The following is a 25,518-nucleotide window of genomic DNA, read 5'->3' as shown; positions in this document are numbered from 1 at the left end:
ACATATTTTAAAGAAATATTAGTTTTCCTATTTCTCTTTCAATTTTCTTTCAGAATAGGTTAACTTTGAGCACTAAGCAATGCTGCTATTCTATTTCCTTGGCTCTGCCATTGAGTTTCCTGAATTATTGGCCTTTGGCCAAAGATACTGGGCTGTCCAAGAGCCTCAGCACTATGAGGTGATGCCCTGCTTTAATTTCAGATTCTAAGGCACACTGCAAATCACAGCTGTAATACTAAAGGATTCCAGCAGAGAGAGACACTTTTTTAAATTGCATATGAAAAATAATTGGTATATTACAAGCCCCATCTCTTGGGATATTTAAATTAAACTGAGAAAAAAAAAATCCTGGTCGCTAGCATACCATCCAATAGAGAACAATCCCAAAGGAAATGGAAAGCACTTATTAGTTTTACTTCTGCTCCTCTATAACTTACAGGATTCTGTTCCAACAGACATATAGCTCTATTCCACTGAAATAAGGCTATTTTATTGATTTCAAACTCTCTCATAAACTTGAAATATTTTAATTACCAAATAATCCATTTTGCATTTCACAGGCAGCAATTTGCTGAGCAACATAAACCTAACAAAACAATGCCTGATTGAAAAAGTGAAATATGTTCCTGTAAACACAAAGTACCTGGTGTGTCCTTGAAGTCTATTGTTTTGGGAAGGTGCCAGAGAAAAAATATTAATACATGCAATTCAAGAGAGGATTTTCTTAGTTTTAATAAGTCAACTTTTGAAATTCCCATAGATTAATGTAAGACTGAAACTCTCCAACATCCTCACTTCAAAAATGCTGAGAAAAGAGGGTGGGGAGATAAAAGGCAAATATCTGCTATTGAGTCCACTCTGAAGACAGCCAAGAGAAAGCTGATAAGGGCCTTCATTCATTGACGTTCAATAATATTTGTTCTCAGTCTAATGTCACTTATCTCACAGCAAGTTACCAGCAGCCAAAAATCTCCTTCAGCATCCAGCACTCCTCCTAGCCCCAGCACAGCACCTTCAAAGCCACGTTTGGCAGCACTGAACGTACAAAAGCAAATGAAAAATCTGAGCTCTCTTTGTGTCAAGCCCTGCAGCGCTGGGGCCTGGGCTGCCACAGGGCTGCTCTCACACAGCCAGTCCCCTCCACAGCTCTGAAGGAGTTTAATTATAAGAAATAATTTGCAGTCAAGACACAGATAAACAGAGCCATCATATCTGCAAGTAAGAGATGTTAAAATCAGCTCTTTAACCTGAAGGCCACAGCAACATGCTGCAGAGTCTGTCACATTTCTCCTTCATTAGCATAAATAATTCTTGGTTCTGTCAATCAGGGTGGCTGCAAATGCATTTGAAAGCTTTTGAGGTCTGTACACAGCCCACAGGAGCACCACATTACAGTTTGATATGCAAGATTATTATATTTCTTAAAGTTAGGCCAAAATCAAACAGTGCAGAGATGAATGTAAGAGTTCTGCCCATGCTGCAGCTCTATGGACTCCACAGCTTTGTCTGGAGCTCCACAGATCACAGGACAGAGGGACACGGATTTAAAATGCCAGCTGTTGCTCCCTGTAAATGTGTATGCTATGGAACTGAAATCACCAATCTGCTATAGCAATAAAGCTTTAACCTGCAAAAAACACAGAAATAGAGAATAATCACTGTAAAAGTAAAGCAAGCAGAGGATTATGCTTTTAATTTGTGGGATATTAAGGTTTTTCTCAAGATAAATTAATGCATTAAACTGAGCTCAGTTTTAATTTTTTTTTTTTAACTTTCTTTCATTTTCCAGTCTCCATTTGATCTGAATGAGTATCTGAAATATTTACAAGAGCACTGTGGTTAGCCCTTAACAAATCTCCACCTGAAATCTCCTTTAAAATACTTCAGCTTTCTTTTCCTTTCCTTCTGCAAACAGCAAGAGAAGGGAAAGGGGGAATAAAAACTAAAAACAAACCCACAGCTGGTTTAGCTGGAAGAAGTGCTGTGGTTTCCCTTGGGCAAGGTTACCTAAATCCACACCATCAGCTCCCACACGCTGGCACAAGGGGTAAATTTGGGGCACTCACAATGCACAGAGCAGATCAGCCAGCACCTGCCAAAGAAGTGGAGGAGCAAATCCTCATGTGGTTTTTCAAGGTTTTTGCTGTCGTTGTGGTGTGTGACCATCACACAGCAGCTGTCACAGGAGCATTTTGAGTGAAACCTTTATCAGTACCAGGGCAAAGCCATTTGGATGAGCCCTCTCCTCACTGCCAGTGCCTGGGTGCAGATATGCAAGGACCAGGACAGGAGGATCCAACTTTCTCTGAGCTTGGATGCAGTGTGACATTTCATTGCATTCTGCCTTCAAATTAGCATTTCAAAACCTGAGCCTTGCTCACCCTTGTGTTTGTTTCAGCTGTTCTTCAAATGCCCTGACCGTCCCCTTCTGTCCCCCTGACATTTCTGTCTTCCAGAGACAAAGTCAGAAATGCTAAACACAGAACAAATGCAGTGAGGGGGCACCCATCATCTCTGGTTTTATGCCACAAAACTCTGTTTTCCATGCACCTCCAGATTGTCCCTAAGCTGACACTGGGGTCGTGGTGTTTGCTGGGTGAAGCTCCGAGGCAGGAGAAGCTGACCTCATCCTCGGGGCATCAGAGCCCAGGAGAGAGGGAGAGATCTGGTTTTTCCTTCTCCCTGCTGGACAGGAGAGCAGGAGAAGCTGCAAACCTAGGAAGGGAGGGTGAAAGACAGGCAGTGTGCGAGGAAGGGCTGGGGAACAGCCCAGCCCCACTCATCGGATGTGGTTCAGGTCACAGGGCACACCTGGGGTTCTGTTTAAAGCATGACAGACATGCTGCCAAATTTTCTGCTTCCTGACCCTGCCTTGGGATGCTGCCCACTGCTATGGGAGCTGCATGGGAAAACCTCAGCCATTCTCTGCAAACCTTACACCCAGTTTGAAGGGCTTTTTTTTTTTTCTTCCCTGATGAGTTTGGGACTTGAAAGTTTTGGAATAAATCTTCCTTAACACCCACACTTAAAAATGCAAATAAGCTTTTCAACAATGAAGCTCCTGAAGAGGAGAGTTTATTGAAAACATAAGGCTCTTACACACTAAGCCACATTATCCAGGAGGGAGGAGACCTGCAGGAAGAGGAAAAAAGTGAGTGAGCCCCATGCAAAATGCATGAGTCTTGATAGCTTCCTCCAGTCCACCATATGCATATTTCATGAATTCATTACAGCAACTACTGCATCTATAAGTCAAATAAGCCCAATTGTTCAAATAAAATGACTGGTTTGATATACAGAAAACAGGTGCTGTTAGAGGACTAGTGACAGTCCCCACACTGAAACTGCCACGTGGCTGTCAAGAGTACCCAGTGTCCTGTAGGCTTGGCCAGAAGGAGACACGGGAGAAGAACACTTGTTTCCACAGGATCTTCATTAATAACTAAAAGAGCTGATCCTCAGTAACAGCTGAGTTACAAACTGCTGTTCCAGTCATTGCTAGCTCACATCCAAAATGAAAAATTTGTTGATGACAGATAATGTTCACTCTCAGGATCTGCACAGGGACAAACACTAAAAAGACAACAAGGACCGAAAGAAAGGAACCAGCAATGCAAAAATACTCTGTGCTCCCTCCTGTCAGACTGAGTGCTGTGTATTCTCCACATGGAAATAAGTTGACAATAAAATGAGAGTGAGAAATCCAGGTTGTCACACAGAGGGACACAGTTGCACAGCTGGCAATACCAGCTCCAGATAGGGCCCTACACTGCTTTATTTCTGCTTCATCAGAAAGCATTTCTGATCATCCCCAAATCCACTCCAGCAGGCACCAGCCACGGGGAGATCCCCTTCCCACACCATGGAAGTGGTGGTAACTCAGTGTAGAGTCATCAGGATCTGTAGGGTCTGCAGACCTTGGAAAAAGAGGGCAATACCAATGGAAATTGTTTATCCAGCAGATGCATCACTAAGAAAGGCCCAATTTGTTGACCATCATGGATACTCTGAGATTTAACATTATTTTTGATCTGGCTGATGAGGAGTCTCAACAATGGGGAACGATAATCTTAACATCTATTCTTTCTTGAGATTCAGATTAAAATAGAATTTAGATCAGAAATCTCCAAATGTTAAGCAGTAGAACAGAATTCAAGGTTTTTAGAGTGAGACTCAAAAGGAATGTCACAGGAACATTCCAGCAAAGACCAGGAGGTCTCACCACCATCCAACCCCAACCTTCCACACTTCCACTTTAGCAAGTCCCAAACTCAGCATCCTTGGACTGCATGGCCTGGGTTTCATTGGGGTGAAATGAAGCAACAAATCTCTTCTCCAAAAGTGCATCTAAAGCTCTTCCACTGGTAACAAACACTCATCACAGCGCTGGACTAGGCAAAGTTCAAAGGGGAAAACACCACCATAATTCATCAGGTACTTATATCACTTCACTGCTATCCTAACACTGATCTGATCCTCCTTTCCAACACAGACACAGCCAAACAGCTCAGATTTTCTTTAAAAAAAAACCAAAACATTTAATTATTATGTTTTGGAGGCATGGAAATTTAATGCAAAATTATCTCAAATTAACTCAAAGCAGTTTGAGATTTATTCACAACCACAGCACGGTTTTCAAGACCCACTTATATTTAGTAGGTTTCAACTTGTCACTGCCCAAGTATTACCTTAAAAAAAAAATAAAAAAGGAATATTTAACCTTTCTTTTCTGGAGACAAAATAAATCAAAGTTTGTGAACTTTGTACAGTAACATTTGTGCTTTGAGTGAGCTTAATGTGCCTCCAGCAAAGCTGTACGACATTCGCCACTTCACAGTTTAAAAGTGTGTTCTAATAAAAGGTCAAGGGAAAGAGAAAAATAAGGGAAAGGCCTTCAAGGTTATAAATATACTAGACAGGAAAGCCATTTCTGCTCTGCTAAATGCCTGTTTAAATATAAGTCTATTAGTCTGATGAGGTTAAGACCTGAATGGAAATTTATGTCTGATTTTGAAAAGAGAGTGGTTGCATTCCCTTATTTTCCATTTTCCTCCATTTTCTAATTCTCTTTACTTCTTCCTCTTTTCTTTCTAACTATTTCTGGGTTTGAGATTTAAAGACTTAAAAATAAAGCCAGCATATTTAATAAAAACATCTCATCAGAAGTAATTATCTACTTTCTGTGAGAAGCTTGTGTTGAATATTTTGAATGGACAAATAAACCACGTGGTTGACTATTGTAATTTTTGTTAAAAAACTTTGGTTTATTTGTCTTGGGAATTAACAGCCTCACTTTGAAAAAGTGTCAAGCTCCTCTAAACACCTTGGGACTGAAGCCACATGGAAATTTCAGATTTCTGCACTGTCAGGGGCTAAATTTGTCCAGCAGCTGCATCTCTCTTTTGTCCAGAACTCTCCACGAACCCAAACCTCACTAAATGTCTGTCATCAAAAGAATCTGCCTGTGACAGTAGAACTCTGAAATTAACTTACTTAAAAATAATTTATTCTATTTTTTCTGTAGGTGAGGTCTATTAACTAATCTTAGACATATATCCAGATATTTTAAAATGTAGTTATAGATTCCACCTCAGTAAGAAATACATACCTTTCATATAAAATTTTATAATGCCAAATTCCTGCTTTATAGTTTCTAACTGATAACTTATATTGCTGAAAGGATAATTCTAGCATTTTGATAGGAATTTCTCATTCAAATTAAATCTTATATTTAAAAAGTGCCAGGCACAGGAGCTGATTAAATGTCATAAAACTTACACCACTCTGTCAATTTTTTCCTCATTTTTTAACCCTGTTGTATATTTCAATTTCTAATTTGTTTTGGTTGATATACTATAAACTTTAAGGTTTGTGATCAATCCTGCATCTGTGACCATTTTGCTGTTAATGTTAGAAGCTTCTCATCTTGTGTTAACATGCAACCCTGAGCCAGAAAATTCTTGCAAGGTAATTTCTTACATCTCCTTCTGAGATACCCACCAAAAAAAGACAACAATTAACCATAGAAATTCTGTACCAATTTTTACTTTGCTACTAAAGATTAAGAAAACATTGCAAAACCAATAAAATCATGCTGATTTACAAGACAACCAGAATCCAGTGTTTACCTGAATAGTAGCCAATAACAAGAAAAACCTTGCTTCTAGAAAAAAAAATATAAATTCCAGCATTCAAAAAATTATAAAAGTATAATCAGGTCTACAAAATATAGGGGAACTAAAAACTATTATTTCTATTTTATTCAATAAAATATAGAATTAGATATTGATTAGATAGATTAGATATTATAATATAAATATTGAAGAAGGCAAATGTGGTAATTTTGAAAAACTAGAGCTGGAGAAAAAATAGGTATTCATTTCTTCTATTATGCAATGCTTGCTAAAATCACTATAATTATGTCATTTGGTTAGAACATTTATCTTTGGTTCTCAACACTTCAAAGCAACTATTTTTTTTATTTCCAGAACCACAATCAAAGCCAGTCTCATTTAAGATTTTCTTTAAAACAAGGATTAGATTCACTGCATTAGTTGATATGCTGAGAAGATTAATTTCTTGCATACCCAGTTGGTTGGAAGAAAAGCCCAAATCCTGTACCCTGCTATGCTGTTATTTTCTGTTTCACTATGCCAATGGTTTACTCTTAAAGCTTTGATAAATGTGCCCTGCATGTTGCAGAGGTGTAGGTAAATAACTGACTCAACTAGACAAAAATATAAGCTTGGGTGAAAATATCTCCAGGAATTGATGAACAGAATATCTAACAGTTAAAATTTGCATTAGAGCCTTAAAATCAGCAAATTTGACACTACTTTTATGTAGCAGATCACCCAAAAATTTGCCTAAACTTTCTCTGGGCTGTCAGTAATGTGGTAAAAAGACTTTCAAACATGTCATCCTGACAGAGCTGATAGCTTTAGTTCTTGCTACCTGAGAATTTTTAGGTAAAACATCTCTTTAAAAAGATAAAGACACTTTGTCAAAACTGAAAAATTTATGTGAAATGGAATTCAACTATGTTCCCTGATGCATTTTTGTGCAGATGTTTTCAAACCTCCTATTGTCATAACTGCAAACTGAAGTTTGACTGAAAATTAATTTTTTTTTTAAATTGCTATGTACCTGACATATGCCTCTTTTTTTCCCCTTTATATATTTACAAGATTTTGTCATCTCATGATTTAGGATAAAGTTTTTCAAATACAAAACCAAGTCAAAATATCTCTTCCTACTTCGTGCTACTGCACAAAGATTAACAAGAGCTCATAACTGGAACTGAACTTGATAAATAGGTTTTCCATCCATCAGCTTTCTTAAAAGTTGATGCCAATTGCAGAAGGAGAAAAAGATTTCCTGAGAACTCTACAGATTCATACTTACAACACTAATTATCATTCTTACCACCAGTTCAACTCTGCTATTAGGTGGAGCCATCCAAATCATGGAAATATGATGCTTTTTGGGGGGAATTTCAGATTCCGCACATTTTTAGGATGATATTCAGACACTTAGAATTCTAAAAATGGCAATTTTGCCATAAAATTCGTCCACTTTAGAACATGACCCTGAATTGAAAGTCAATTTTTGCTCTACTTCCTTAGGGAAGCAGTAAGGGCTCATGGTTGCAAAGAAGATTGTGACCATGTAGGCACTGACTGTGCCAATAAGAAAAGCTCATCATATGCTTAATTCACTTCAATCTCTGAGCATCATCTGTGTATTTTATCCTTGGTAACACCCACAATGCTTTTATTTGCTTTTCACCAAATTATCTTTGTGCAACACTTTTCACAGCTCCAGGCAAACTTGTGAACATGAGGTCCATACCTCTTCCATGAGGACAAAAAAAGAATATGGAAATGCCTTGAGTAGGTGATTGTAGGGAGTTCACAGTTATTGTTGCTCTTTTCAATTGTCATTCAAAGCAATGTTTTAGAACTTCAGATCATCAAAAGCCCAGTGAGCTGGTATCAAGTTCTCCAGACTCCTAACAACAGTGGATTAAAGTGTGCTTTTCCAAAGACTCCACCGCATTACTGCAAAAACGTATTCAAAATGTAGAACAATCTCACACTATCTTTACAGAAATGCATATTCATCTTGCTATTCCTGTCCATCTCCAAAAATTAATTAATCTACAAAAGATGAGGAACAATGGAAATCTCCAGTGGCTTTAACCAGACATGCATAGGAAAGAACATGCCACTACCAAAATATGCCATACAAGTCAGTACCTATTGCCTTGGTTAAAAACTCCATATGATGTTAACAGTGCACTATTAAACAGCAAAAGGCATCAAAATTATTTTTTTAATTTTAAGCAAAAGACAATTGCTTTACAACATACCCCATCCTTAACATTGCTGCCATTTCCTAACAAAAAGATATTTTTACAGCATTTACAATAATCCTTGACTTCTAGCCATCATTTCCAAATAAAGTTCCTACCATCAGGTGCCCTGTGTCCTTTGACAACATTTTCTAAGACCCTGTGGCAGAGAATGCCACCCCCCACCAGGGATGTCAGACACCAGCTGACACACAACACTCGCCACTGGATTACGTCTCAAGCACTCTTGATAATAAATGTTTGAAAAACTAAAGCAGCTCCAAAGTACTTCAGTTTCTCATATTTAACGAGCTGCTAACCCTTCAACAATTTGCTTTTGCAGAGAAGAGATATTAATGACAAATAATAGCAGTGAGGTAATTAATAGGTGACACGTTCTGCAGTAAAAGTAACTTAAAAAAATAAATCACAGCCAGCAGAAAGGGGCTGTGCCGAGCCACAACAAGGGCTCATCCAACCAGGACTCCTTGCTCCTGACAGCTGCCAGCAACAGAAGCCTGGGAGAGCAAGCAAGAGTCACACGAGCATGAAATGCTAATTCCATGTGACTCTCCTCCAGGTTCCAGTTGTTACCACCTCAGGGGCTCCCAACACCAGGAATTGCATTTTAGACCACAGTCATTAGAGCAGGGTGCATCCAACACCCTCCTGGTTTTTTCTTAGCTAAATATGCCTGCTGCCTTTCTGAAAATTCACAAACCCTGAAAAAATTGATCATGGTAAGTGATCAATGATTCAGCAGTCAGACTTTTATAAGAAACTGGAAATGTTGTGTGATTACAAACCTTTACCAAGAGTAAAAACAGGAGAGGATGAAAGAGGAAAAACCTGGGCATGGGTGTAGTTGGATGCACAGGTACATAAAGCTGCATGTACACACATAGAGACCCTGAGCTGCATGCCTTGAGCCCACATCAACACTTTTTGGATGGAGAAAACTTCAGGCTGCACTTCCAGGGTACTCTCAAGCTACTAGAAAATAAGAAGATAAACCAATGATGGCTTGTTCTATCATCCAGTTTTAATTCCTGCCATGGATATAAGGAAACCCCAACATAAGGAAACAGCCTCAAAAGTGGGCTACACTGTCTGGAAATCACCATTTTAAGCAAGTTTCAAATCATGGACATACCAGGCAAGAGTGTTCTAGACTTTACTTTGAAATGCAGAAACACAGAAAAAAATTACTTGTTTTCTGTGTTTTGTTCCATGTGCTTTAACAAACACATTTTTACAGAATTCTCCTGCATTTTGAAGGCACATTTTGAGTGCAAGCAAGCAAACTGCTTTGCATACAAAAAATATTCACTGAAGTATTCTAAAATATATTTCAGTGTAGTTTATTATCTCCATGAACATTAAAAACAGCTCACACATGAAACTATAAATACTGAATATTTGAAGCAACTCCTCTACTGAGAAACCTGAAAAAAAATACACTGGCTTAAATATATCTTTAGAAAACAGTCAAAATAATGAATAATTTAAAACAGAATGAGTTCACTAACAATTTACAAGAGAAAGAGCTACATTCTATAATATGTCCTTTAGTCAATATTCTCTCTCTCTTCTCATTCTTGCAGTTACTTTTCACAGCACATTATCTAGCTTGACATACATGTTACAATAATTATGCATACAGAATATTAATTATCCAATTTGATATTCTCTAAACCCTCCTCCAATTTTTTTTTTCCCAATTAACTATATCCTATTGTTTCATCTACCTTTTATACTTCTTTTCATCTATTCCAGGACATCCAAATCCATTTTCTATGCCAGACCCATAAACCTGAGTGGGGGGGGGGGAAATAACATATTATAAATTAACCCTTCAGCTGACAAATCCAAGCTCTGTTCACACTGAGCTCGCTGAAAAAATCCCAGTTCCAGCTGTTTCTCCAGCTCCTGTGGAATCAGGGGCATCTGCTTCAGGACACTGGGCAAGTCCTCAGAGCTTGAACAGCTTCCCAAAGGTGGGAAAATGCCATTTTTGAGGGAATATTCCTGAGGTAATAATAAGGTAACAAACAATAGGAGAAAGTCTCCCAAAAAACCTGCAAGGTTCAAGTTGCAGCTGACTGGCTTTGCCACATTATCTCCTTCAGTCTCCTTCTATCTCACACATACTTGGGATTTTAAAAACATTGTATTATCTTTCTGAGGAACAGATGTTATTTGGCTCATACAATGGCTCCAAGTACCAGATTGCAATGACTTAGAAGAATCCAGAGTACAGTATGTTTTTCTATTGCTTAGCAATTCATGGGGCTGAAAATATGAAATATCACTGAAATCAATGTATGTCTAATTCTTTTGATGGCAATTTTCTGCATGGGAAACTGTAGGTTTTTATTAGGAATTTTGTATTTCATTAATATCTGTTCATTGCCTTCTAATAATAGATATTTGTGTTCTATATGAAGATAATGGATTTATATCATCCTATCAGAGCATCTACATGGAGCCCATTCCATTGCCAAAGAAAGGCTCAAATTCCTGCCTCTGAAACCCTGATATCATATTTCCTTAAATCTGATTCAGGGTGCAAATCTTGAATGTGCTGAGAGAAATCCCAGGCTGTTCAGGACTGGTCCGGCCTTCCAGCTTATCCCACAGACCACAACTGAGAACTCCTGCATTTTGCAGGTGAAATTCCTGCCTCTCAGAGATGCCTTTTCCACCCAATTCTTCTCCCCCACATCTTTCCTACCTCAGGACTTTGCTGTTGAGCAGAAATCATTCCAGGGCACACAAAACTCTCCTTATTCCACCTCCCAGGCACAGGAGGCTGTGGCCCCTGTGCCCCACCCATTCCAGAGAAGGGCCGTGCTAAAAACAGAGATGCACACCCCAAGCAGAAAGCACATCACAGTTTAAATCACACTTGAATTCCAAAAGTTCAGAATATAACAGAGGGTGCTGAAGTCTTTGTTCAGGCTGTATATTTTATGACACAGTCAAAATAATGTAAATATGCATTAAAAGTCATGAACATGGAGGGTACAACCCTGCTTGATGCCTTGCAAATACACTCAGGGAATAAAGATTGTCCCCAAATAATCTGAAAGTGAATTTAGCTCTTCAGGTATTGTACTTGAAAACAAAACATTAAGCATAAGCACAAGGAACATGAAATATTTTGATAAATGATAAATAATGAAAAGATAATGAAAATAGTGAGCACATTTTGGACTCAAGGGTTAAACAACCAAAGCAGTCACAAGCAAATGGATTTATGGAAACTATAGAATGCTATTAAGTGCATGTGTTTGCATCAGTAGAAATGAAGGCGCAGGCTGAAGAAGTGAATAGAAATTTGCATCTTATAATTGTTTCTGCAAAAGACTGAGAACATCATGTTAAATGACAGCTGTCTTTTTCTCTCTCTTTTCTTGAAACAGACTTGTCACCAGCCTCACCACCATTATTCAGCCATCAGCAGACAATGTGGTGGTTCTGGAGCAGTTTCAGCTATCCACAATCATCTTTTTTAAGGTTTGGTGGGGAGGGACATGTTGCTTGAGGGGGTTTTGTGGTTTGGTAGGGTTTTATCCCTTTTTTTTGTTTTTTGGGGGTTTGGGGTTTTTTTCATGTAAATGAAATATATGTTTTTCTCATTGCAGTTGTTAATTTTAAAAATGATCAATAAATATATTCATCTGTACCATGAGCTGGCATGCTGCCACCCATGCAAGATGTTACCAGGCTGCTGCCATAACTGAAGTTTTGTTAGACAGACTTTCTTTTAACAAGATCCTCTTTGCCTGAGGTAAATAAGTAGAACTGGTATGAAGATCTGCCATAGTGGAGGGGGAGCACTGATACAGGATTTGTCTGTGTCAGATTTTGAAGAAAAGTACACTGAAACCAGGAAAACTGCAAATATTTCTTGGAACAGCAGAAGGCAAAGCCTGCTCTTGGATGCTGCTTCCAAAGAAGTGTTGCCAGCAGAGTTTTGTCACCTCCACCTGACAAAAGCCAGTTCATGGTGAGAAAATAGATAATAAACATTTCATTCTGTGCTTAGATTTTATAGAGTATAGCTGCTAAAGGATTAACCAACATTATCAATAAACACAGTGAAAATAAGAGTGAAATCTTACTAGCAGTTTGTGGTTGGCTTTTAAAGTGTATTAAAAACCCAGTAAAATGTTGAGTGAGCAGTACTTGCCCACCAAAGCAGCACTCCTGGCCTCCTGTCAGAAGGCTACAATTCTGAAGACCCACAGGCTACTTATAGTGGTCATTTATTGGGAAGGTTTTCTGTAAAACTATGCAGAAACACCACCTGATGTTTCAGAAGCAATCTCTCAAGACACTTCTCCCTCTGTAAGGCACCCTATTCCACAATCAGCACATCCAGTACGCAGAAGTGAAACATTTTTGCCAAAGTGCTCACTTGCCAAATATCTTTAACTTTTATTGGATTCAGGAAAAATACAATTATCTGGAACTGTATCAGTTAATAAAAAGCCTTTTATAATCTCCTGAGTTTCCTTCTCCTCTTATGCTATATGCTAAGACTATAGGGGTATGTCACATAGAAGATATTGAAACCAAAGCCATACACAGTTCCATTTTCCATATGGCTCCCAAAGATGCCTTTTGCTGAGAATATTATACACATCTCATAGGAAATATCTGGGCTTTACCATGGGGAAAAATGCCCACAGCCAGCCTTATACAGTCCCACAATGTAAGCTGCCATTTGGCCCCTGAACTTCACTGCCTATATCCCATTTAACACCTTACTATCCTTCTCCATGTTTTGTAGAAAACTCTGCCCACAACTCTAATGCAAGAAAAAACCCGATAAGCATGACTCAAACCAGAAGCAGAGGAGGTTTCTAAAGTCAGATTTTTACTCTGCTTTCTTAGGACTGCTGCAATTATTCAATTTTTCAGGTGATGCCTTGTGAAGGCTGACCTAGAGCAGAGGCCAGACAGAGTTAAAGAATAAAGTAGGGATTTATTAAAAGGCCTCAATGGATCCACCTTGGGCAGCACAAGAGCTCAGCCAGGGCTACACCCAAGATGAACCAAAATGGTCACAAAATATAAAATGCCTTAAAGTATGATCAATTCAGTCAAAACTGAAATAGGTTAAATATTAATTAAAATATATTTTGTTCATTTAGCTGAATACTTTGCACCTAAAGTGTTCACAAGTAATAAGATTATTGCTACAACACAATTGGCATAATTTATCAAGGTGTCCCTTTAAAAATGTAGGCAAGGACTATATCAAGGTTTTCTAGCATAAAACTATTTTGTGTGTGTATTCTAAAGAAGCTGCCACAAAAGATATCTGCTAAGCTATTCAAAATCAGAATCGTCCATATCAAGAAAGTCTTTGTTTTTAAAATAATATACTACATGTCAAATGATTTTGTAATGTAATTCCAATTCAAATTAATTTTCTTAATTTTCTTGCACAGTCTCATTTACTTTTGAAGCTACTTTAATTTCAATGTAAAAAGGGACATATTAATTTGGAATTTGTCTACTGGGATTTCATGCACAAAATTATCTTACAGATCTTACATGGAATGTAATCTTGGTAGCAATATCACCACCTTTGCTGCCCATCAAAATCCTCAGTACCTCAAAATACCTGTTTTGAACTGCAGTGTTTTCCACTGTAAGTTGATTTTCATGGTAAGGCTGCTCAAGAGCAGCCATGTGCATCACATCCCCAGCAAAACAAATAGATCTTTAATAAAGCATAATTGTACAAGTTGATGATGCAATCTACACTTTAATACAATTTTGCTGCAAATTGCATGTTTCCTGTTACAAAAAGCTTTGTTACAAATATTTATAAATATTTGTATATAAATATTTCCTGTTATTCTACCTTGCTATCTGGATTTGCTAGCACAAAGAGGGGTGGACTACTCTGCTCACCAATGGTGTCCCCAAAATTGTGCAATGTATTCCCACTCAACCAAAAGCGCCAAATGCCCAAAACAAAAAGGTCATCCCAGCAATAGCTGAAATGATGGAACAGCCATTTGCCTTGATCTCCTGCACACTTTGTTAATGATGGACTGAACAACACCGTGACTACAGCCAGCTGACAGGAATTCTAACCTGATTAAATGTCCTGCTATGTTTTAATACCCTTAAATGGAATTTTTATGGCCTGTTCTGCAAGCATATTATTAATACAGAACCATCAAAAAAAACCACAGACATCCATAATAGCTCATCAATTTATAGCTGAGCACTTTTGACCTTGAAAAATCAGCTGTCTTTCAGATTAACACAGCTATGTTTTGAGCAGAAAAAAAAAATAAAAAGGAAGCTATAAAATTATCATACTTATTTTTGTCACATACCTCCGCTGCAGTAGGGAATAAAGGCCACACTACTGTCTTTTTATTGATATTTCTGGCAACCTCTGACATCAGAGTTAGAATCTGGGAGACCTATTTCTAGTAAAAATCCACTTAAGCATTAACATTTCAGCTGGAGCAGGTCACAGGATGCGCTGCTGGTGGGAAGGTGGTGTTTAGCCTGACTTCCACTCCCCCACCAGTGGGTTTTCACATTTCCTGTCCTTCACAGAAGACCTCAAAGCACTTAAAAAACCGCTTCTAGTGTGGACCACAAAATCCACCCACAGAGCAGGTCAAGGGCTCTTCTGGCAGAAGACATGGTGAAGGACAAGGACAATTGCAAGTCAGGAATTCCATCCCCATCTCTGGAGCAGGTGGTGGTGCATACAGATAGATGAATAGGGCTGAAACATTCAGGGAACAGAATTACACATTGGGGAATGAGGCTCCACATTGGTGGGGTGGGAAAGAAATGGACAAAATGAGGATGAAGGTTGTTATGAAAGATGAATTCTCATATTAGAAAGAAGCCACTAATGGGCTTTCTGAAGGACTGGTCTCAGGATCTGAGACAGGGGGATGCTCCTTAAGGCAAGAGCAATGGCAAAACATTCCAGGCTGTAGAACATTTAGAACATTTCCATTTATACCTAGGGAAAAGGCCCAGGGAACGCAGTCTTATAAGCAGATTTTTAACTTACTTTTTATTTCATTTCAGTATCAAATGGCTCAAAATTGGTTAATTCTGAGGAGCCTCTCCCCTGGCATAAATAATCAAATGTACCAACACAGCACTGGGCTTTCCAACTGCCAGGCCACTGGGATCCAGGAGCCACTTCTCATGCCTTCAAAGAAACCCTTATTATGCACTAGATTCAAGACAGATGTTTGACATTCAAGCTTACCAAGGTTTTTGATTAATGGAGTGTAATTTAATTGTCATGAACTTGATCTCGTTAACTTTAATATTTACATTATTACTTTGGACTACGATAGACTTACAAAGGAATTTTTTTAAACAGACTTCCATATACTTTTGGTGAGCCTGAATATTCTTTTTTTTTTTTTTCTGCATATGTTCCTTCAGAAAGCCAAGACAAAAATCATTCTTCCCCATATTCTGCTCTTTGTAACAGACTTGTTTGGAAAACTAAGCAAATCATATATGCTTTTTATAAGATAGGCCTTCCAGTCTCAATTTCCTTCCTTTTGTCTTTACTTGGCTTGTTGTGAAACAATGAAAGTAAGAAGATTCTGCTTCTCCTGCTCTGCTTTTTTAATCCTTTTGTCTTTAGAAAAATTAATAAAAAGAAACATCAATAAAACAAAAAAATGAAAACAGTACAAGAAATACTCCCACACAAGGCTTTCAATGCTCTTCCAGCTTGATTAACCACCTGCCCATCCAATCAATTAAAGATTCAGTCAAGACAGGCACCTTCCCTTTCATTTGTATTATTACAATGCAGCATCCAGGAGAACCATCATGGTGCCAGGTGACAGAATCTCTCTAGTACATAGAATATTAATTTCACCTGATCTTTATGATTACATTGTCTTTTAAAAAAGACATTATCAGGGGAGGGCCACATGAGCATTATTCACACTGATATTGATATCATATGAGATGAAAATAGCTAGACCAGCACTACAAACCATCCTATTTTTGTCAGTAAAACTCAGCTATTAAAAGCCAAAGGCAGTGCTGGTATCTCCCTCCTGGTCTGAATCTTACCCGGCAAAAATTTGAGAATTAATTGAAAAGTCTAAGGTGCCCTTCTTGAACACATTAATGATTTTCTGTGAGATCTAGAAAGGATTTTGAGTGGAAACCATTACTTAGCGAGGATAATTTAGAAGCAGTGAAGGTGGAAGCAAAAGAGTGAACAGCAGAACAAAATCCTGCAAGGCTGTAATTTATAAACCACATCAAGCAACCAACAAAACAAATGGCCCTTACATACAAAAATCAGTACTATCTGTTCCTTTGTGATGTTCCTAAATCTTGATTTTAGCTAAATGTCAGTCTCCCCCAAACAAGCAGTCATGATGTCAAAACCACCAAGCTCTCCTGCAATCATCTCTGACACTTTATTAGAAGTGTCTCAGAAACAACACCTGAGCAATTTATCCTCATCAGAGCAATCTCATATTTGTGCCACAGAGAATGGAGGGAAGGAGAAAATCCCACTCCCAGCCTACACAGGGACACCAGGCCTGTTCCTACAAACCATGGCAGGCTGCCTAAAGGTTTCCAAGGCTTCATTTGATCACAGAAGGCTCCTCTGCTCTCCTAGGGACAATTTCCCCAGAGCAGAACAGTAGCAATCACTCTGGTGCAAACACTTGTGCTCTGTTGGTGAGGTGACACTCTGAACCATGCAGTGAAATATGCACCATCCTCCCCAGAGCAGGTGCTCTGCTGCACCTGGGATTCCCACTGCACTGCCCAGTGACTTCTGCAAAAATGAGAGCAGTGCAGGGAGATAATGGAGTCCAGGTCTTTGCAACACAACAGTAAGAGATTAAAGACTCTGATTTGGGTCATTTTTTAAAGAGACACCCAGATCACCACAATGTTCTCGTTTCCTATGTCTTGAAGCATATGAAGGGAATTCTTTGGAGATGAAATTGAGGAAAAAGGAAGAATCCAAGAGCCAAGACTTTGCTGACTTGACAGGACTTGGCCACAGATGCTACAGGATAATCTTCCCTTCAGCATATTTAATGTGAGACTAACATCCTCAAGGTCACCTATTCCCTTCTCCCTGGCCTCTATGGGCCCATAACACTTTTTGTTATGGATATACTCTCTCAGAGTATAAATATATATAGATGGGATAGTATAAATATCCCATCTTTGGGACATTTAGCATAGTGCCAAATAACCTTCCTTCTCTCCAGTACCTGCACTACAGTGCAGCATTTCCTACACATTTATATTTCTCCTATTTCAAGCTGCAAGGCTGGAGAAAAGTAGCCTCCTTCACCCAGAGACTTCAGCTGGGTTGAATGCAAAAATCAGACAGGTAAAGTGCACAGTAAAACTGTTTGATCTCTGTGTTAAAACTTTCTGAACCTCAGAGTAACTCATTAGATTATATGAAAAAGAGGTGGCAATAGCATTTGAATAATAGTGGGAGAGAATAAGCTTCATGCTTTACAATAAAAACCCCACAGTTTATATGCTTTACCCTCATGTTTTGTCAAGTTGAATAAGACTGAAACTTTTTATTCATACCTCATAGCAGGCTAAATGAAGCTGACCATAAGTTCTGTATTTATTTCCTGAAGTTGCTCTTTGTTCCTGTATTTGTACCTCCCCGCACATCACCGCAAAGGTGCACACAAAAATCTGTTGTTCCAAAAGGGTTTGAGTGTCACAGCACACCCTCAGAGGTAGCCCCATGTGGAGAACCAGTTTGCAGGGGCTTTTAGTCCTTATTTTCAGTATCCCCCAACTGATCATAGAATCACAGAGTGTTTGAGGTTGGAAGGGACCTTTAAGGATCATCTCACTCCAGCTGCCTGCCATGGGCAGGGACACCATCCACTAAACCAGGCTGCTCAGAACTTCATCAGCCTTGGACACTTTGAGGGATGGGGCAGCCACAGCTCCTGGGGAAAACCTGCTCCACTACCCCCCCTGATTGATTGGTTTTTTCCTATTATCCAACCTAAGCCCACTATTTCAGCTTGCAGCCATTCCTCTGTGTCCTGTCACCACATGCTCCAGTGAAAAAACCTCTTTCCATCTTTCTTGTAGGCTGCCTTCAGGTACTGGAAAGCTGCACTTTAGGTCACCCCAAAGCCTTCTCTTTTCCTGACTGAACAACCCCTCTGATCAACACTTGGTGTCCCTTCTCTGGACTGGCTCCATGTCCTCCTCCTGTGCTGTGACCCCAAGGATGCAAGTTGAGTCTCACCTGAGCAGAGCAGAGGGGTAGAATCCCCTCCCTCCATTAATTAAGAGGAAACAACTCTGTGCTGCCTTTTATCCTCATTAACCCAACTTTGATCCTAAAATTGTCACTAAAATTGCTGTAACTCCACTCTGCAACAAGAAACTCTTCTACAACCCTCCTGAGTGCTTCAGCACTGATGTTCCCAATGAGCACTCCTGAGTGAGTGCCAAATGGGATAAACACAGCTCAGAAATGCATTTGCACACAAAGGGTCGAGGTTACAAGCAAAGGACTGGGCTGACTGAATCAACTCCAGTAGCACCTTGGCTACCAGCATAACACAGAGCCAGGCCAGAGAATGAGCACACAAGCTCTTGGAAAGCCTTTCCTTACCACCTTCCTACTCTTTGAGATTTCAAAGAGCTTCCTGGGAGGTGTTAAGTTACTTTTATGATAATACAATCTGCTAGGCAAACAGCCTGGGCTGTCTAAAGAGTGTAGTATGCATGTTTAGCTCTTTGTCTTTCATGAAGCAATTATACTAAAAGCAAAATATCTTCACACAAGAAGATACAACATACAAACAGATCAGCAACTTCCCTTTTTGCCAAATTGGGGAAAAAACACAAACCAACATCAACAAAAAATTCCCAAAACTACTTATTTTAGATAAAAATAGCTTGTGCCCTAGCAAAGTTCACAACCAGTCCAGGCTGGTTGTATTCTGCAAGAAATGGTTCCATTTCAGACACACATGCCCACACGTACACCCAAATATCTGCCCATTTACCTATCAGCATTCACAATTTAATCTTCATTTATTACTTTTTCAAAAATAAGCCTTGAGTTCCACTCTGAACAATAGCTGTCTTTGATATTTAGCTTTTCATTTCTGATGGTTGCTTTTTTCTCCACTTCCAATACTAGAATAGCAACACAATAAAGTCTCATTTTAAATATCAATTTTAGCAATTCAAATTAAAACACTAAAAACTTGCGCTGGCACAGTATTGTTTCAGAGGCATTTTGGACTCTGTTCACTGAAATGTAATCAGACCAGCATTTTACAGAGCAGATGATTTGTTTTCAAAGGTAAATAAAGGTGAATCTGTGGTTATATGGGCAGTGAAGGGATATTTCACTCGTTGCCTACATAGAGAGCCCTGTTCCCCTTGTTGACAGAGCAGTATTATTGCAGGGCTCTGAAAAGTGCAGGAGTTTCCAAGGGAGCAGGTTAAGGGATAGATTTTCTGAAACCATTCAGGCCAAAATAAGTATTTATCCCTAAGTTCAATCACACATTGCCTGACAAGTCAAAAGTACAGCTCCTTCTAGAGGCAGATCCTCCTTCACACCAGCACAAAGTCACAATAAAAACTATCCTTAACCTTACAAAAAGGGAGAGAAAAATGCTGCTGTGTTGTGAAAATCACAGGGTGTGAGGAAATGGATCATTTGAAGAAAAAAGAGCTTCTTGCAGCCTGGACAGATCCTGGTTCCCAGTTGCTTTCCAGCTCTACACCAGAATAGCCCTCCTGACTTCTTGATGTTATTTCCAATTCATGGCAACAAAAACAAATAGGAGCACACAATGAAAACGAGCTACAATCACTGTAAATAGGGAGCAAGTTTCTGTATCAGGATGACACTGCTCCAAAACACCCAATTCAAGGCAAGTTCATGGTTTCTTTCCTCAATTTTCTGTAAACATATTCTAAAGAACTTACTGGCAGCAAAAAGAAAACTGTCTGAAAAATTGTGTTTAATGGCTTAATTCTATGATCATTACCATCATTCATTTTTTTTTTAGTTTTTTTCACCACTTGGTAAGGAACAAAAGAGAAATTGCATTTCTTAACAGTGAAAGAGGAGGCACAATACTTGATACAAAATTCTACAAACACTGAAGGAGCATGATGCTGCAATTTGCTGGTGCTACTAAAGAGCTTGAGGCTCACTTTCCTTCCAAAAACACATAAGAAAAAATACACTGCAGTTCTGTAACTGTGATATGCTGGCAAAAGGGACCAGATCAATAAATAAGCTGTGTAAATTCAGTTATAAATACTACCTAGGTATTAACACAGTCTTTCATTTAACATTCAGCTCAAGACTATTTCCTCCTCCAAGATTTCTTTTAATTATATTCCTGTGTATTTTATTACAAGTTATCAAGCACTAATTTCCCATGTTTTTTTCTCCCAGATAACTGCAGGCACCAATAGTGTGGTGTCCTCTGGTTTCCCCCATCCCCCAGATTTTTCTCCTTTGTTATTTTAAGTGAGAAAAGCAAGGCATAAAAACAAATCAAAACCACAATAAACATAATAATGGGCACATTTTCCACTTCCATGTAATAGGTACATTTTCCATTTCTTTTAGAAAGCATGTATTAACACATTACATAAAGCTATAACACAAAAAATTGACCTAAAATCTTGGCAAAACAATGTGGGGAATGGGTGTCATTTCCAACTAACAACAAAACCATTTCAGATTCAGCCTCTCTTTTGGTGGATTTTATTATAAAGACAGATTGGCTTACTGTAGCAAATGTATGTAAGATCTGTTGTTGTGAAAATAGTTGTGGTGCTGCTATTAATGAAAGGTGCACCCAGGGATGGCTGGATGAATATCACGAGCTGCATACATGGTTTTTACCTCAGTCAAAGGAACTGTGCTGGGGTTTGGGCTGAATTATTAAGACCAGTGACCATCTGCATTCACAGATGTGCAGAACAGATTGTACTTCAGTTTTGAGAAGAAATTCATGGTTCTGTACTCCAAATTTCTTGCCTACCTTTTAAAAGGAAACAAGTCTGAGAAAGTAAACCCTGATTTTGTGCTGCAATTCTGCTCTCCCACCTACCTTCCATGTTTTGGCCATTGCTGCTACTATACTTTTATTGGTTTGATCCCTTTTTGCAGCCTCTTGTCCTGTGTTTGCTTTTCCTTGAAGCTCAGAACTATTTCTTCCCACAGCAGGGACCATAAAATTTAGCAAACAGATTTTTTTTTTCTAAAATACTCTTACTGATATTTTTCCCTCATGACTGTCAGCTTCACTATCTGTTTGCCAGGATGTGGCTAATCCCAATAAAATAGACTGAGCTTAGTAAAGCTAAGGGAACAGCTGACCTGTACCTGAAGGGGTATAGAGCAGGCCAAAAGCACTTTTTCCATGAATTAACTGAATGCAGACTTTGAAAGTGGCCACAATTCATCTGCACTGCTTGTGCTCAGGGAACTGAGCATCTGGGGAGAAGCCTGGGCAATGCAAGGGGTGATTGAGATCCAACCAAATCTACCTGCAACAAGAAGCCTTTGATCTGCTACTCCTATTCTGCATAACTTCTAATTCCTCTTGTGCACAAAACACCTGTCCAGCTTCCCATTCTCATAGACTGTATTTAAATATATATCTTATGCTTTATAGTTTTATGTGTGTCAGCACATATATAAACAAAATATACCTAACAGTCAAAAATCTTTTTTTTTTTTCATTCTAGCACAAAACCACACTTTCAAATACTGGAAATGAGTGTGGTGATTTTCTGGGCTGTAACTCAGTGTCCCAGAACACACTTATTAACAGTTAAAGGAGAACACTTAAATCTGGCTAACAACACTTCAGCAAATCAGCACTTAAGAGAAGCACATATGGTTCTGCCTTCTGCCTGGCTCCACGCTGCCAACAGGAAGAGCAGGAACTTAATTTAATGTTGGCACTTAATAGGAATCTATTTTTTTCTCATTAGCACAACTTGGTTGCTTCACATCTCCGGCCCAAGATGGACCAACTTTGACTAGAGTGACTAAGTTCCCAACATAAATAGGAAGCTCTATTAAAAGTAATTGCAAATGCTTGTGCATGCCATGGAGGTCAATGCATCCTGGAGGGTTAATCTTTGAGCTATTTCATCCATTTGCTTAAAAAAAAAAAAGTGAGTAGAGGCTTTTACTTTGCCATGAAGAATCTTTTAATTAAAGCATTTCAGGATCAGAAGCAGTGTTGAGCTCCAAACTGATTACCCCTGTCTCTCCCAGCAAGGATCCACATATCCATAGGAAGTAGTCAAACACCCAGTAGAATTCAAGCCCTTGGAACACAAACCCTGTCAGGAATGACTGAGGGAGCTGGGGCTGCTCAGCGTGGAGAAAAGGAGACTCAGGGGTGACCTTATCACTCTCTACAGCTCCCTGAGAGGTGCCTGTGCTCAGGTGGGGTTGGGCTCTTTCTCCAGACAGCACTGACAGAACCAGAGGACACAGCCTCGAGCTGCACCAAGGGAAATACAAGCTGGATATTAGGAAAAAGTTTTTTAAAATCAAAGAGTGATAAAGTTCTGGAATGGCCTGCCCTGGAGGTGGTGGAGTCACCATCCCTGGGTGTGTTTAACAAAGCCTGGATGTGGCACTGGGTGCCAGGGTTTAGTTGAGGTGTTGGGGCTGGGTTGGACTCCATGATCTTTAAGGTTTCTTCCATCAAGTCATTCTGGGAATTCTGTGAATTCCATGGGACAGAAGCTCTGTTTGGGAAGAGGCCATGTGTATCTGGGAGAGCAGCCTGCTTTCCTCCTGGAGAACAGTCCATCTCCTACTAGATGGAGTTGCACTGACTCATCAATACTACTTTCCTGTACAATAATATCATATTCAAGGACTTTTTTGATGTAACCTAGACTTGCCCCAGATGAGCAGAGAAAGGGGAAAAACATACACTTCTAAAAACACTTGACATTCAGCAATCAGAGCAGCAAAGCTGATCCTGCAACTCACTCCCTTCCTTAGCCCAAAAGCCCTTCCAAATTCCATCAATTCCAGAAAAAAAAACAGGTCTTCACTATTGTGACCTTCTAGGCCTTAGACTTTTCCATGCCAAAGCAAGGCACATTAATAGTATGAACGTGCTAGCACGGGGAGACTTTTTCTAAGAATTGCAAAGAATCGTGAAACTCAAGAAGTCTTGGAGTAAAAATCCAGTTGAATGACAACCTGCAACAGTTTCACAATCAAATATTACTCTCTAGGGATGATTATCATAAGTGAACTTTCTGTACAAACATTTATTAGAACTGAAATCCATGTGACTGGAGTATATAAAAGGTTTTATGTGGAACTGACAGTATATTAAGATTTTCAGGTTTAAATCCATCTTTCTCTGAGTTTCCAGAAGAACAGACTTATTTTTCCAAGTTAGCAGTTGATAGTTGAGATTTTAAAGAAAGGAAGATCTATAAAGAGACATATTAATATTTTTATTTAAATTAGCTCACAGGTAAATATCCTCCTTTATCTCCCTTCTTTTAAATAATCAACTTTAAATATTTATGATCCACCAAAGGATTTAGGAAGCTGAGCTAAACCCTCTAAATGTCTTTATAATGCCATTTGATTTGTCAGAAATTTCAAAATAATGTGCAGAAAATGAAGGAATTTCCATTCACACTGGATCAGTGCCTTAGGGCTCCAAGATCTTTAATACTGTGGCTGAGTTTGCAGCTTTGGAGCTGACATATGGGAGTTCAAACTTTGAGAGGATGCAGGAAAATGTATTGGCTATCACTTAAGTTCTAATAAGCTCTGTCCCCTAAAGACTTCATACACTGCACAGAGGAAAAAAATTATTTCATATACAAAGATAGGCTACAGCAAAATAATTTTTCTCTGTAACCTGACTCAGACGTGACTTCTTTAGCATATTGTGTGAGTCACATTTTGAATGTGTGGTCCCAGCTCTAATTAACACCCGTGACAATTACTGATTTTAATCTTGCTGTACTATTTTAGCTTCAGCCCAGACTGCTTAAGAGATTTTTTTCTTCCTCTTTTGTTTCCCAAATTAATTAACAGTTGCTGCTGTCTTGCCAATGGACCACATTTTCCTTTGCTGCTGTTTCACCATCCACACACAGAGCCTGGAATCCCAGTGAGGTGGTTGTGCTGACACCTCAGACTGGTCCTGAATGAAACTACACATTTCAACAATTTATATTTATTTAAATTAATCCCCCGTATTGAGCTATTAGGGTAATGCTGTGGGAAAAGGCTCCAAGGCATGGTCATGGGTTCCAGGCACTGGGCAAAGATCTGATTGTTCCTTGCCCTGTGGACACCATCACACTTTTCCCCACCTACTTTAGTTGTTTCTTTAGACAACAGAGTAGAGCTTTCCTGAATCCTCATTCAATTTCTTGCTCTTAGGTATTCCCCACAACTCACCTGAACTGCACTGAACAAGCACCACAGACCTGTGTAAAACCTCTTGACACACTAAGAAATTTCAGTGTAAAGTCTCCCATTTAACACTATTCCATTAAACCTGTGTCCATGTGGAGGGGAAGAGCCAAGAAACAGGTAGACCAATGATAGGGATCAGACATAAAGACAGAATGGAGTTTGTCCTGACTTCCAGAGCTAGACCCTACAGTAAAAAGGACTGTCTGTCTTAAAAAAATAAATGAGAGAGAGAGAGAGAGAGACTACAAGTCTGTCAAGATAAAAAGTCAATGTTACTACAGCTCACTTAATTTCTTAGTCCTGAACAGTTCAGACAGGAAGATATGTTATGAAAATAATCATAAGAGCATGCAAATATTTTCAAGTTAATAGAATTCCAAATTTCATCATTAAATCCTAGACAATTAACTTCTGCACCGTGGCTAGTTCCAAGAGCCAGCCAAAGTTCCCAGGCCTCAGCAGTATTATTCAAGTGCCAGTGTGATGCTCTCAGGAAAATTCACTGATCACCAAGTATTTGGGTCATTTAATCTTTCCTTACACTGCACACCATCAGTGCCAGTGCACTCTGCAGAGCCTCTTTGCAAAGCTGTGCTCAGACTTACTACAGGTATTAAGGTTACAGGAGTGGACTTGAGACCTCATCATCTTCTGT

Source organism: Molothrus ater, chromosome 7, assembly GCF_012460135.2.
Source record: "Molothrus ater isolate BHLD 08-10-18 breed brown headed cowbird chromosome 7, BPBGC_Mater_1.1, whole genome shotgun sequence".
NCBI classification, from domain to species: domain Eukaryota; kingdom Metazoa; phylum Chordata; class Aves; order Passeriformes; family Icteridae; genus Molothrus; species Molothrus ater.
This window is presented reverse-complemented; position numbering follows the sequence as displayed.